This window comes from Leptidea sinapis, chromosome 36, assembly GCF_905404315.1.
Source record: "Leptidea sinapis chromosome 36, ilLepSina1.1, whole genome shotgun sequence".
NCBI classification, from domain to species: Eukaryota; Metazoa; Arthropoda; class Insecta; order Lepidoptera; family Pieridae; genus Leptidea; species Leptidea sinapis.
Window position 1 is genome coordinate 7,337,798 of NC_066300.1, and position 15,643 is coordinate 7,353,440.

General features: G+C 34.0%; 1 long non-coding RNA gene across 1 annotated transcript; it reads right to left on the bottom strand.

Moving 5' to 3' along the window:
• Positions 1-6,351: 6,351 nt before the first annotated feature.
• Positions 6,352-14,573, bottom strand: LOC126975480 (uncharacterized). The gene is made up of 6 exons (XR_007731721.1): positions 14,453-14,573; positions 14,189-14,360; positions 11,383-11,437; positions 11,025-11,240; positions 10,722-10,877; positions 6,352-7,990 (listed from the first exon to the last, which is right to left on the bottom strand). It is a non-coding gene; the product is annotated as an uncharacterized LOC126975480 (long non-coding RNA).
• Positions 14,574-15,643: the final 1,070 nt, after the last annotated feature.

A 15,643-nucleotide genomic window follows, 5' to 3' on the forward strand; every position in this document is an offset into this window, starting at 1 on the left:
TAGACATCATACGGTCACTCGCTCTATCTATTTCTTTTACCTTTTCGCTTAGATGTTGATCTAGGATAATCCCAACCCCATTTTTTCCACTTTCAGTACCATAATATGTAAATTTAAATCCCTTCTCGATTATTGGTGATTTTGCACCAATTCAATTTTGTTTCTTGCACACAGCAGATGTTAATGTGACGTCTTTCTAAGTGCCAATGTCTCGAACTAGCAATACGTAGGTCGGACATTGTCACGGCCGTCGCTTTTGGGGCACGCCCTCGTATGTTTCACAGTTTCATCATTGCTAAAGTTGCTTAAGGTGGGACGCCCTAGTATTCCTCGTATATTTAATTTGTGCATTTCCATGATAAGTATAATGAGTTTGCATCTGTTTTTCGGCTGGTTGCCACCTGACGCCAAGAGTGTAACCTACCACAGGGCTCATCCGCCGCCACCCCTACTGAGCACTCCAACCTGAGCACCCAGTGCGCACGCAGACTCTACTCCGTATATGTCGTAGAAGCCTACTTGCGGGGCTTGATACAGAATCTCTATATCCGGCCTTTAAGTCCGCGGGAGGTATTTTATTTCCGTCCGTTGCAAGTTTGTCCTCTATCGAGCATCCTCCTATCCGCCACCTGGAGACGCGTTCTCTATGGAATCAGGTTACCCCGAGAAGCTGATGTTGTTCGGTTAGAATATACTATCTATATTCTCGACAATAGTGTGTCACATGTGCAATATTATTGATTGCAATCATCAAATTAAAATCCAGGTAGCTTTCGGACATTTGTAAGACATGGAATAAAAAACAAAAGCTTGATATAAATACATTTTATTAAATGCTGTTCAGTAAGAAAAATGGTATTTGTAGAAACAACTCCATCATCTTTGACTCCGTAATGTGTAGTGTAGTAACTGTATGATCCTTTTAATATCTGTAAAATATATTATTTTGCAAGGAATTCGGAGTGTATTATGTAAAAGGTATTCGAAGTTATAGTTATTACTTCCATAATGTGGATGGACATTCAAAATCGGTACTACTGTTGAGCTAAGCCATATTAAATTATATCAAATCAAAATCATTTTTTCATTTAGGTCAAGAAAATGACTCTTATGAATGTCAAGTTGCCTTTTCTTTTTACATTTACCGCCACTTTACAAAAGCTCGAGCTTTAATGAGAAGATGTAGCAAGAAACTCATTGCCACTCTTTTAAGTCAACATTTACAACTTCATCGTTTTACAAATAATTTCAACTACAATATTTGCAAAGTTACGCAAAAAAACACTCAAATGTTAAATACTTAAAGTACCTAATGCCTCCCCTAAAGATCTCCACGGCGATCGGTCCTACGCTAACCTCATCCAACGAATTCCGGCTATCTTGACCAGATCGTCGATCTACCAACACTGCGTCTTCCGGTACACGCATAACAAGAATAAAGTGGTTTGAAAATTATTTGCCGACGATACTGACCAACAGCTTATTTCTTATTATTATTACTTTTTACGCCCTGATTGATATGATTTAAAACATCCTCACATTCTTACGAATACCATTGTATTCTGTCCTTGGTAATAGAATTTACAACATACAATAGAGAACTTAACTTTTAAAATAAATAATAAGGCCTTTAAAGAAGATGTTCGCGCCTTTTTTGAAGGTACCCATGTGGTATCGTCCCGGAAGCACCGCACAAGGAAGCTCATTCCACAGCTTTGTTTTACGTGGAAGAAAGCTCCTTGAAATCCGCACTGTGGACGATGGAAGATGGAAGGACACATCTAGATGGCAGGGATTATATCAAAATTAGTGACGTGTCGTGCGAAGGTGGAAATCGGCGACAGGAATCACAAATTGAGTTGAAATATGAAGAATATTATTTGTTAATAAAATACATTCAATGTGTAAATATTTTCTTACTGTCATAAACGTAGCGACACTGAGTGTAGCGAATAGTCCTGCATTAAACACTACAGTTTTGTTGATCTGAGCTGCAAGCAACAGCATATTGCGTCGTTCATGAGCATCTAGAGACCACCAAGCACTGCGATATACACCATTACTTACCGTAAGACTCTAAAATTAAATATCACCGTTTCCATAAAAATATTAACAAAATAGCTATTCCCTGAGTACTAGCTAGCCTTCCGATCCGATCCGAGAATAGTAGATAACTGCTTTCATCCCCGAAGTTGTGGCATCTTTAAGATTTCAATAAAGCTCCTAAACTGCATTATGTATGCAACAGATTGAATACATACACAGCTAACGGAATCTTAAGTTCACCTTATAAATTATTTTTTTTGAAATTTAATTGGTCACCTCTTCCTTCTTAGACCTTGGGCAAGTCGATGGGCTTAGTGTTAGGAGTAATATTGTACATATAAACTCATAACTTCAGCCGAAAGACGTAGATGGCTGACACCCACTGCTGTCCACAAAGGCCTCCCCAAAAGATCTCGAGGTTGAAGGGTCCTGTGCTGCTCCTATTCAACCTATTCCGGTGGTCTTGACCTGACCCAGTGGCCTACCCACAATACGTCTTCCAGTTCTCGGTCGCCATTCGAGAACTTTACTGCCCCAACGGCCATCTGTCAATCGAGCTATGTGCGCTGTTCACTGCCACTTCAGTTTCGCAATCATAATATGAGCAATGTCACCTACATCTGGTTCTCCTAAGGATCTTCTTATTTCGATCTCACAGGGCAGGGAAAACTCCGAGTATTGCCCTCTGAGCGACCATGAGCTTTCTCATAAGGCCCATAGCTAGCGTAACACATATTATCACATATATATCAATTGAATTCATTATCAAAGACCTCAACTTAACTGAAATGCTTGTTCTGTTCTCATACAGTTATAATAATAATATACAACAATTATTTTTATATTTACCGCAGTAGAATAACAACTGTGCAACGAGAGCTATGAAAAATTCTGAAATCCAGAGCTACTGCTGTATCGTGACGTCTTCCTATCAAAATATATACTAGTTATAATATCTAACAATTTATGATACCCCTTATCATTACTAATAAAATAAATAAACCAATTTAAAGTCTAAAAAAAGGTTAATTTTTCTCGTACTTGAAGTTGAACTTGATTAACGAAGCCTGATTAATTATATTATGTACAGCGTAGAAACGCTGAGCATTTTTGAATATTTTGGAATGGTTAGGGAATAATTTCGCACGAATTGCTTTATTTATCAGTATAAAAGTACTAGCATATATGTGGTTAAATACAATACAATATTCATTGCGCTATCGTACATAAAAATGACAATTTGTGTTACATAAAAAATTTAACACTTCAGAAGTATTATAATTATTTAACATTAAAAAGTTTATTTCTTAGAAAAAAAAAATTTCATCCATAATATCAACGACTGTCTTACGTATTTTCGCTAAGGTCACGTGTCCTGACGCGAGTTAAACATTTTATACCTACCCATCCCAAGAAAAGTGCTCAACGCCGCTAAAGCAATTTTCACTTCAAAAAAAGTACTGAAAAGAGAAAAATGTATTAAAATTTAAACATACCTTCGTTACTTGAATTGCACATAAGCAAAGCATGATGGAACAAATTACCACATACATAGACATAACTGGAGAGAGGACAAAATTGAGTAACTTTGTAAATCTATAAAAAAATATTGAAAAATATTACTATCATTAAACTAAAACGTATATTCTTCGTAGAAATTGTCGACTTAAATCAAGCAATACGTAAAAAAACATCTCCATTAAATAATAAAAACAAAAATATCTGCATTCTAATAATTTTATTCCAAAATAACAGAGACCAACTTTGCAAAGGAATCGATATATAAAAGTCCTGTGTGGCGGACTCCCAGATACGGAAAGCTAGATCTTTTATATTATATACTCTGATATTGATTGCATACTTTTGCAAAATAAACGGATTACACTCCAACTCAAACGCTGAATACCACAACCTTGAGACGGCGCAGCTGGCGTTTTTATTCTACGAAGGTGCCGACATTTCGATTGGAAGACATAGTTGGGGAAGATATCTGCTAGAGTTGTCGGAGGTCCAAGACTCTGTGTACAGCGCGATCACTTGGCGGTTCATAGAGACGTCACTTCATAATAAACAATTGAACTTCATGAGGCGTTGCGTCCAGGGTGTTTCGACATAGATACATAGCTAAAAGGCCTGAAACCTTCCTTTGATTTTTGGTTGCTCCTCTGGTGTTGCAAGAGCGTGTGGGTAGAGATGCTGACGTCACAAGTTACCCATGAGCTCGTTTTTCTTTCTCTTCTCTAAATATTGCCCTATGGGCGATTGATGTAATTGAGATCACAAAACTGACAGCAAAATGTATTTAAAATCTGTAGTAAGGAAATCGTATTACATTTATTAAAAATATACAATTTACCTCATCAAATCAACATGATGTGGGTGATATTGCCGAAACTTGACGGCCAAGTCCTCCTTCCTATTACAATCATCATATAACCTTCTACCATTTTCTTTCAATATCTCAAATTGACCAGCATTAAAAGTCATAATTACTTACAACTGCGTTAGTGTCATAACTTGCCAATGTAAGAGCTCCGAATGATAATATAAACAGTTGCAGCGTAATCACCATACAGTAACCAATACCCTTGGATTTATCCAAAGGTACCCAAGGACTTATTATTTCTGGATACGGAGCACTGCCATTTTTAATTAGATATCTATATTCACATGACGAAAAGTATGCGACAAACGGTGACATATAAAAAATTAATAAACTAACAAATGCTAGCGACCAGTAACAAAATGTTATAGACCGACAATATTTTGTGTATTTCTTTATAATCTTACATGTTACATCATCATCATTTAAAATTTGAATTCTTTCGGTTGTAGAAACATATTCTATTAAACTCGTCCACTGTTCTCTAAATAATACAAAGCTTATAGATTGTAGAACACATAAACTGCTGGGTAAGACGATAAGGTAAGATTATTCAACAACTTTTCGGAATCATGTTTTAGAAACCACAATTCTATAAATTCAGTTAACTGCACAGCTATTAAAGATAGCTGGACGACATGATATTTATAACAGAAATTCCTTTTTTTCCTTCCACATGTGCCCTAAGCTAAGACTCCAGTTAGTAGGACCAAGTTAAGGATGGTTACAGTTTTCCAATTTCTTAAAAAATAATGTAAGTATATACTGAAGCATAGTGCAGTTCTACAATCTATTATGTTTGGTTATTAATATATGTCCATGTGTTCCGTATTTAATAATGATACAAAAGTACTGGATATTCTTTAAATTTACTTTATAAATGGGGTTTCTCTTTGATCGATTTCTGATTGTAATAATTACATGTTGTACTTGTGTATTATAAGATATTTTTTCTACTTCTCTACTTTTATCTGTCATTTATACAGTCACAATTAGTAATATTGGTACATACGTTATTGAGTCTTTGTGTTTTTGTGGTGCCACAGACAGCAAAATCTAGCTTAGGCATACCTAATATTTTTATGAAACTACCATAGTAGTTTCATAAAAATATTAGGTAATATATTGTACAGCCTATATTACATGTATATTATTTCCATGTTTAAATCATTAGACTAAATATTTTAATGTCAATTTAAGAAAAAAAAATTTAATATAATTTGCCAAGATGCTGTCCAGTTTCTGTCTTTATGTACCAGCTAACGAGTATGTGTTGAACGGTAATAATTTTTACAGGAGGTTCCTACCAAATAACCAGATTAGTATATATAAATGAAAGATGTAATCTACTTTGATACAGCTACGAGTATATGTGTCTGATTTTTATGTTATTCGAGTATTGTGTAGAGTGACATGCGCAGTGTCATTTTATTGGGGTCATATTATTATTATATATTATAGCTAAGGTGTACTTTGCATACAATATGCATATCGGTAGTAATGTTAAAATATTAAATTTTGATGCGTCAAATTAATATAATTGATGAATAGAATTTTACCAGTGGCAGGCTCCTTTGCTCAGGATGCCAGCTAGATTATGGGTACCACAACGGCGCCTATTTCTGCCGTGAAGCAGTAATGTGTAAACATTACAGTGTTTCGGCCTGAAGGGCGCCGTAGCTAGTGAAATTACTAGACAAATGAAATATAACATCTTACGTCTCAAGGTGACGAGCGCAATTGTAGTGCCGTTCAGAGATTTTGGGTTTTTCAAGAATCCTGAGCGGCACTGCATTGTAATGGGCAGGGCGTATCAATTACCATCAGTTGAACGTGCTGCTTGTGTCGTCCCTTATTTTCATAACATAAAAAATAAAAATAGAGCAAACGGGAATAGGAACATAGAATTAAATCACTAACACTTTATTTTACACACACTTTTTATTTTATTATCTCTATTGACAAATTCAAATAGTAATGAAGCTGGACTAATAATTAAGAACAATTTATCAAACTGCTTGAGAATTGTTTTATATGAAACTTAAATCACATTAATTTGAAGTGCGGGAAGAAAAATATTCAATTTATTTATTGCATTTAAACTAAAATTAATAGCTAGTAGCTTGTCCATGGCTTTTTATTACTGCTTTATAACAACGAGGTATTGACTCTATTAATTTTTTGACATATTCTTCTAGAAAAACGTCGAATGGCTCTCAAAAGTTGCCACCCAAGATATGAATCATTTTTCTTCCACTTCCGCCAAATACGCTCTATCGGGTTCATAGTTAGGCTAAGAATGAAACTGTATATGATGTAAGAAATTTCTTAACAATGCGTGCAATATTCTTTGGGTAATTGCCATGCTGGAATGTCCAAATAACTGGAAGAACGTCTATAGCAAGGTAACATTGTTTCTTCAAGTATATTTTTGTATTTGAGTTTATCCATGTTTCCTTCAACCAGCTTAGCAGGTCCGACACTATGTCTAAGAACATACCCTATTTATTTTTGTCTCGTTAAAAAGTAATATTTTTCCACTGTCTAACCGTCCAGTTTTCATACCTTCTTACAAATACAAGCCGAGCTTCACTATGTCGCGGTTTCAACATGGACACCTTCCTTGCTATCCTACCGTGCAACTTTTCTTCTACCAAACGCCTTTGAATAGTGCGTACCGAGATTGCTGAAGGTTTTCATCAAATATTCTTTCTCAGCACATTGGACACTTCGGAATGATTTTGTTTGTTGTTTGTTTAACGAACGATATTGCGATCATCTCGACGAGATAACTTTCTCACTTTATGTACACGCGGAACATTTGAAGTTGATTGATACGTGGCAAAATGCTTCACAGCGTGCTAAAAAACATCTTTATTGAGAATTACAAGATGAGCTATATTTTGATACGAGCAAACCTTCTCGCGAACTTTTATTATTATTTTTCTTATAGATTTATAATAACTTTACTTTTGAAGCAATCACCATCAAGACTTTTACAGCACTAAATGGAGGGAAAAATATAAGAATAGTTACCAGAGAGCCATAGAGTGTTCAGTTTTATAATTTGAATAAAATAATAAAATATACAGCCTTCTTAATTATTTGACCAGCCAGTAAGTTAATACTTAGTCCAGATTTAACGAAAAAAGTTTAGCTATATCTATCAATGAATGTGCTGATAATACGGAGAGAAATACAGAAAAAAATACATGCAATTAGTTCTACATATTGTGACTTTGAAACAATCTTCTCTGTAAATAAGCATTCTTAACTAAAGAAGGATCAATGTGAAACGAAGCACTAAATTTAAATTATTTTGTCACACACATACTGAAGATACAAATAAAATCAAATGAAAAATAATCAAAGGAAATATTTTCTTAAATTTCTCTTGATTTAATTTTCGCATTGTGTATGATTTTTAATCCATTCGCTAATACCAGGATCCGCTAAGTTGGTAAAAGCTGCAGGCAAATTTATATCGCAATCGAATAGATGAGACGTCAATCCTGCGACTTTCTTGGTACGAGTGTCAAAGAGGGGACCACCAGAATCACCCTGTAGAGAAATAAAAATATATTTAAATAATATACATTCCGAGCAAATAATACAGATAACCTAACAGAAAATAGTTATTTGTTCAACAAGTGAGCAAAGTTATTTTTCGCTGCGAGTGCTGACTTTAAATCACGAATTTGCGACTTCGCCACTATATTCGCACTCGCTACTAGACTAAGTAGCCTAGAATTGAATCACGAGAGTAGCGAGTGATTCTAATGTAGACCACTGAGGTAGTGAGTGATTTAAAGGCACGAGACAAAAAAAAATTGCTCTCGTGTGAAACATACAACTTTTCACCTCGACTAGCGAGAAAGGTGTTATAGTAAGAGAACAAATTAAGATAATATTTAACAATGTTTATTATAAATACCAAACCCTCATAAAAAATCAAAAGTTGAAATGTTTATTTTTTTAACGCGGAGCAATTCCCGGATGTATGTTTTATAAATAAATTATACAAAAATACCCAATCCATCTAGTCATCGTGGGACAAGAAGACTATGAGATTCCGACATCAGATAATTTTAAAAGGTCCCAAATCTCCAGATGTAATCTAAGTATATTTGACAGTAGCATCTGACTTGGCTGTTATAACAATAAATTGCTCTTATTTTATTTTATTATATCTATGCTCGGTTTCACATTCAACAAGTAGGTAAAGTTACGTATAGACTACTTGCAACTCATCTATCGAATAAAGATATCATGTACGTCTCTCAATGTATAAATAGCGTTATCTAGAAGAATTTAAGTTATAGGATGGATCTAGAAGCAATTATCATAGTTATCTGCCAAGTACTGGATAGCCTGACAGAGTGACAAGCATTTGACAAAATAAAGTCAATTTATATAATAGCAGGGAAGCCCTAGAGGCTAAATAGGGATTAACTCGAGCGTCATGATCACCTCTTGGATTGTGAAGGATTTGTGCAGATGCTAAAAAGAAAAAAGTTTATATGATATAAGTACAACCGATATATGCGCCTCATGTGTGTCTGATAACAAGAATATAAATATATATTAATCTATCGGTTTGCATGTTGGAGGTAAGCCATACAAAGAAAATAGAAAAAAAAATGGTTTAACGGCGCGTAACTGCGAGGGGATGTTAAGTGAACCCTCTTGTAGCTCCTGACTGAAAAGTCTGACGTGACTAAAAGCTATGACAGATTTTTGAAATAGCAAAAAAACGTGAACTTCAAATACTCAAGCGGGTCAGATTATTATTATTTATTTTATTTTGCAACAGATTTTTGTTCTCGACTTTAGGTTGATAATGAACCCAAGTATGCCCGATACGCCAAGTAACTTGGTTCAAGTATTTTGCGTATGAAGATGTGGTGTTGATGAGTTGTGTCTTAATGAATGATGATTGGTATGATTTTCGTCTTGGATTGTCAAAGAAGTTGGGATCATAAAACGGCGGACTGTAGAGCAAGTTTCTATACTTATTGATTTTTGTAAGGGAATATATGTATTTTTATGAAGATCTAAAAGTTTGAGAGTAGATTTCAAAGATTTTGGTTTGACACTTATTGACAAAATTATGATGGGTTAATTGTGATAGTTTCTTGGTGCCACATTTGTTTGATTTCATCTGCAAGTGATATATATTTTTGAATTTTTTCAGTATGTTTCTGCTTAAGATTGTGTTTTTTTTTGATCCGATCAGTTTTATATAAAAAATGTGGTGTCGTGGGACACCAGGTAGGAACGAAGTTCTTTCGGCTAATGTTGAATCGACACAATTTGTAAAAAAAAATCGTGTTCAATTTTATGTAGGTTTTTATGATTTTTCTCTTAAATTTTGCAGATTAGTTTTTATTTAACTACACAAAAGTATTTAGGAAATTCAGCATTTTAGGAAATAATAAATTACGTAAAATAAAAAAAAATCGTAATCCAAATTATCAACTAAAATAACAAAATATGTCTCTTTATTTTTGTTTGACAACATAAAATTACATAGAAATAGAACCGACTGTCGCGCCTGCGTACGTCTCATTTAACGGTTTTATTCCACGGACTTTTTTTTACGGTTTTACTAGCACATTTTTTTCAGTTTGGAATTCCTGCAGCAAAATCCCTATCTCCTCCAAGCATGCCGTAAGGAACTTCATTCCAAAAATAAGGGACAACACAAGTAGGACGTTCAGCAAGGTAACGGTACAAGTCACTTTTTAGTTTTTGTTGCAAAAACTCGATATATTACATCAAAATATCACAATCATTTTTATCATCAAAATATGACATCAATTTCCACCTTTATATAATAATGTAACACATTCGGGTTTTAATGCAAATTTTATTTCATATTTTACAGTTTCCTATTTGTATAATATCTCTAATTGCCACTTCTACTAATTTATCGACAATAAATCAATTGTAAGTCATAATTGTTTTGCACTTTCGTGTAACGAAATTTGAGAATGTCAACTAATCAGCTTTTCTTGTGCCTTTCATAATAATGTACATAAGTCATAACATATACAAACCATGTCCCAAATATTATAGTATGAGCATCAGTTGAATCGGATGAGCCACGGTATGGTGATATATTTATATATTCCAGTAAAAAATTACTCGACTCTACCAACACAATAAGACAGCTATTCGCAATAATAGTTTTGTCTGTGTTAGATCCCAGTAGCTTCCCGTAAACTTTATTTTTAGAAAATTAGCATAAGTTATGTAAAAAAAGTTCTAATAATTATAAAAATATACTTACCCGACACACATTCGTAAATCGGTACCCGCCAGAATAAAAAGAACCAGCACAAACCATTCTAGGTGTAAGTTGTTTTTTGAAGACTTTTTTACATTCATTATAATTTACTTTCTTAACATAGGCTGCCTTTAAATACGCAGAGGCTATAGAGTTATCCTGAAAACAAAATGCGCTCTTAAAAAATTACTCATTGAGAACTTAAACGTTTTTAATATATTTCTGTTAGTACCGGAGCTATGTTAGGAATACACACCCAACGATCCCAAGTGATAAATTATATAACGAATTATAAGTATTTCTTACTCTTAAAGATCCCCATCCAGACACTGTGCAGTTTGTACCATCAGCAAGCTGCTCTCCTGATCCGACTAATTTGGCTATGGCTATTCTAACATCATCAACTTCTAACTCTTTAAATAATTTTATGATTGCTATGTCATAATCAAAATTTTGATGTTTTTTATCAGTATTGTTATATTTTTCATGCACGATAGCGGTTCCATTCCTGTATGGATATTTCTGTAATAATATATTATATCAATCTATTGAATACTCTCTCGCATGAGATTGAAAGCAACAACAATATTATGTTTCTAATGAATTATAATTATTATAAACCTTCTTTATAAGCTTTGAAAAATATCCATAATATTTTACTTACTTCTTCTGAATCATCCCATTGGGTAAATCCCACTCTTACTTGAACTTTTGTTGTACTAAAACATAAGAAAAACAATAAATTTAAAAAAGGGTAATAAAAATATACTATAATATATGCAACGCTATAACAAGAACTGCAGTGGAAAAAATGGGCAAACTATGGAGAAACAGAAACATTAAAATTTGTTAAATAATCATAAAACGAAATATATTAAATTCACCGCGCCAAATGTCAAAAATGTAGATGCGAATATTTTATTAAATGGAGTGGTGTTAAAACCAGTGGAATCTGCTATATTTCTTGGCATTACTCTTGATTCCAAATTGCAGTGGGGCCCCCATATTGAAGGATTGGCGAATAGGCTTAGTTCTGCAGCATATGCGGTTAAGAAAATCAGACGGTTAACTGACATAGATACGGCGAGATTAGTATACTTTAGTTATTTTTATAGTATTATGTCTTATGGTATATTGTTATGGGGCAGTGCGGCCGATATTAATACTATATTTGTGCTGCAGAAGAGGGCTATTCGTGCGATTTATAACCTAGGTCCTAAAGAATCATTAAAAGAAAAATTTAAAGAAATAAACATTTTGACTGTTGCTTCTCAATACATTTTTGATAATGTTTTGTATGTTCATAAGCACATTGAGGAATTTTCTAGAAACTGTGACATTCATAATGTTAACACGAGGAACAAACATAAACTTGTTATGCCTACTACTCGGTTGGGTCGAGTTAGTAAGTCTTTTGTGGGGCGATGTATATGCTTCTACAATATGATCCCAGAAAATGTACAAAACAAATGTGTTACGAAATTTAAAAGAATTGTTAAAAAATGTTTGTGTGGGAAAGGTTATTATAGCATAAACGATTTTCTTAATGGCACCACGGAGTGGGATTAAAGCGAACACCCTCAGGCTCTTTAATTATAAATGTTTATTGTACGATATTACATTGTAATCCATATTTTATATAAAAAAAAAAGCCCGCTGAGTTTCTTGCGCCCATTCTTCTCAGGTCTGAGGCAGTCTCTTTTGAATGGGTGGTAGATTTTGACGTTCAATAAATGATTATAAATCCTATTTTGAATAAAAATATTTGAATTTGAATTTGAATTAAAAAAGCCACAAAGACCAGGCTAATGCGAACGCTTATCTTACCGAAATTATTGTATAACGATGGAACGTGGACATTGTGAGAGGTTGAAGAGAAGAAGATAAACACGAGAATGTGGTGCTGGAGAAGGATACTTCGTGTATCGTGGACTGAATGTCGTGCCAACGTTTTGATACGCTAGGAACAAAAATCAAACAGCGTTTATCTTCCATTGTGCAATCTCGTATACTTGCCATCTTTGGACACGTTTCGAGAGTTTGCCAAATCAATATGACATAGGCGAGGTATACCTAGCTGACTTAATACAGAGATGAACTAATGTTGTTTTGCGATATAAATTATTATTAGAGTTAGAACGTTTCTTGGACATTGCAACATTACTTTATATTTCTAAAATAAAATTAAAGATTTTTTTTCTAAAATAAACTAAGCCTAAGTTACTCTAGACCGTTGTAGTTTATCTCATAAAGCTATCTAGGTCTCAAAAACAGGGTCAAAAACACTAAATCCACGTGTGATTTTAGCCCGCAGTCGTTGAAATCGGTGCGATGGCTTTGAATAAATAAGCCTAGGTTCTCATAGCAGATGCAAATGTAAGTTTATTTTGAACCGGCTTCCCTCATCTAACGGCTTTAGGTTTAATAATTTAAATTTAGTGTTGGAGACGTAGGGAGACTAAGATTGCAAGAGTGTTGTCGCGATCCTGGACAAGTGCTTAGTCGCGGCTACCGCGATAGTTGGCTTGGTTTAGATGACACAAAGCACGCGCGAAAAGAGGTTTAGTCTAGGCAGTGCCATGATCACCAAGGCACTGGACGCAGTAAAGTCTCTCTTTAAAAAGTAACTAAAGACTTTATCGACTTTGTGTTCCTAAAGACATACACAACATACTTCTGTTCCCGAAGGGCATAAGTGTGGATTCCCACACAAAAGTCTATAGGGACATTGGAGAGATGGCTCTATGACATGAAGGATTGGGCGATTAATTTACCCTCTGCTTTACAGCTCCGTAAGGTACTGAAGCTACCTACGACTCGCATACTGGTATGCCCACGACATAAAGCTAGTTTGACTTTTTAATGAATTTTGCAAAAAATATTTTATATCACATAATTGTAGTTCCCCCACCCCTGACCATTAGTCTGGCCGGGGGGCCTATCGTGCCACTCAGATAAAAAGTTCTCGTACACATCTTGTATTAGCGCATACGTAGGAAAACATATGATATTAAAAACGAAAATAAATTATGGCGAAACAACAGACAGATATACCTGAGGTTCGAGGAAGAGGTGGTCTGCAGCTAGGTGCCGCTAACTTCTGGTGCTAAAGTGTGTTACTTTGATGCAATGCGGTTAGGCCGTTGACCAATGATGAATTATTAATGCGTGCGAGTGTGTTCGGTGCTGGGTGAGAATTGGTTATTAACCGGTGCGATAGTGAATTGGTATTCGATTAGCCAATGAGATAAAGAAAACAATTATACACAAGAAAAGCATTAGCTTTTGTTGTGTATAATTGTCTCTCTACTTCTATTTGCACTATAGTTTGCCATAACAAAAAATTAGAACTAAGAGAATAGACAAATTGCGGCGCAAACACATCTTATGCAATCATAGGTGAGACTAATTCGGCGACAGTTATGACTGAATTGAGAAGTAAAATGGATAATTAAAATAAAAACACTTACTTTACTACACAATGTGCGGCAGTCATAACACATTTTTTACTATATATGACTCCTCCACAAGTATTCTTATCTGTTAACACAAAAGCTTGAAAAGGAACTTGTTCAATTCTGATGTAACGCCCTCCCACGATTTTATTATCTGTGGTATCATCGTCTGAGTAGCTGAACACATCTGAAATAAATAAAATTTGTACATTATGGTATATACAAAAAAAAACACAAGAATAGCTTTATTAAATTGGAGAAAACTTAAGAAACTTTTACCTTGAAGGAAAACAACTTGGTACAGTAAAACAGGTAATAATAATTGTCTCCCCCACATAGTTTGAAATATCTGACGCTGTATTCTCTTCAAGTGATCTAAGTAAAGTATGACAAATAAAATATACTCTCAGCTCTATTTATACCATATATTTACTTTAATTAAAGCTGTAGTCTTGCATAATTTAAGAAAGTAATTTCCCTTCCACTAATTGCTTTTAGAATTTAAATAAATGTTTTGGTATTTATAAGGAATGAATATAAGGTTAGTAACCAGACACAAAATAAAACATAATTAAACTCATTCAGTGACGTACTTACTAATGCAAATTTTCCTTTATTGTTGCAAGTCCGTAAAGTACTTGTAAAATAGAATAGAGTTTATTTTAAATTTGCTAAAATACAGAAACAATATTCGTATTATATGTATGATGTGAGTACCGATTCGATATCTATCTACGTAGGGCTTTACGTACTCTACTGAGTTGTCAAGCAAACTGTCTAGGTAAACAAGAAAGTTTAATCGTAACTAGAACTAGATTAATTTATTAGATTGTATAAAAATACGCAATAATTTTTATACTTTTTAGTGCACATTATATCCATTGTTTTGGAGTAGTGTTTTTAAAGTCGGTTGTTTTTTTGTTAAAAAAAAATATTTTATCATTTTTAGTAAATTTGAAGTACACTAACTAACAATTTGTCAAAATATTCAGACGATATATAGACGCAAAAAAAAGAGAACATACCGACGAATGAGAACCTCCTCTTGTTAAGAAGTCGGTTTTAAATCTACTTTCTAATTATTGCATTAAAATCGTTAACCTTATATAATACAAACAATGGAACATTCTAAATGCATTGTAATATTGAATTCTTAAGATGTTCATGGCCTTACGCGTATAATTAACCCAGAGATTGCTTGAATAAAAAGACTAACAATATGATGTAAAGTAACAAGTTTTTTAACATTTTTACTACACTGCTTAAATTTTCTTATAATCATATTGGATCTTACGGCTAAAGTTCGCCTTTCTCTATCTATGTCAACTTCGTCGCTTAGAGTACTGGTGCCAAATGACCAAAATATTTGAATTTTTCTACAATTGCTAGTTTCGCTCCGTTCAAATAAATAGGCAGTATGTTATCCGGGCCCTTTCCTGAACGAAATACCATGACAATACTTTTCTTTTC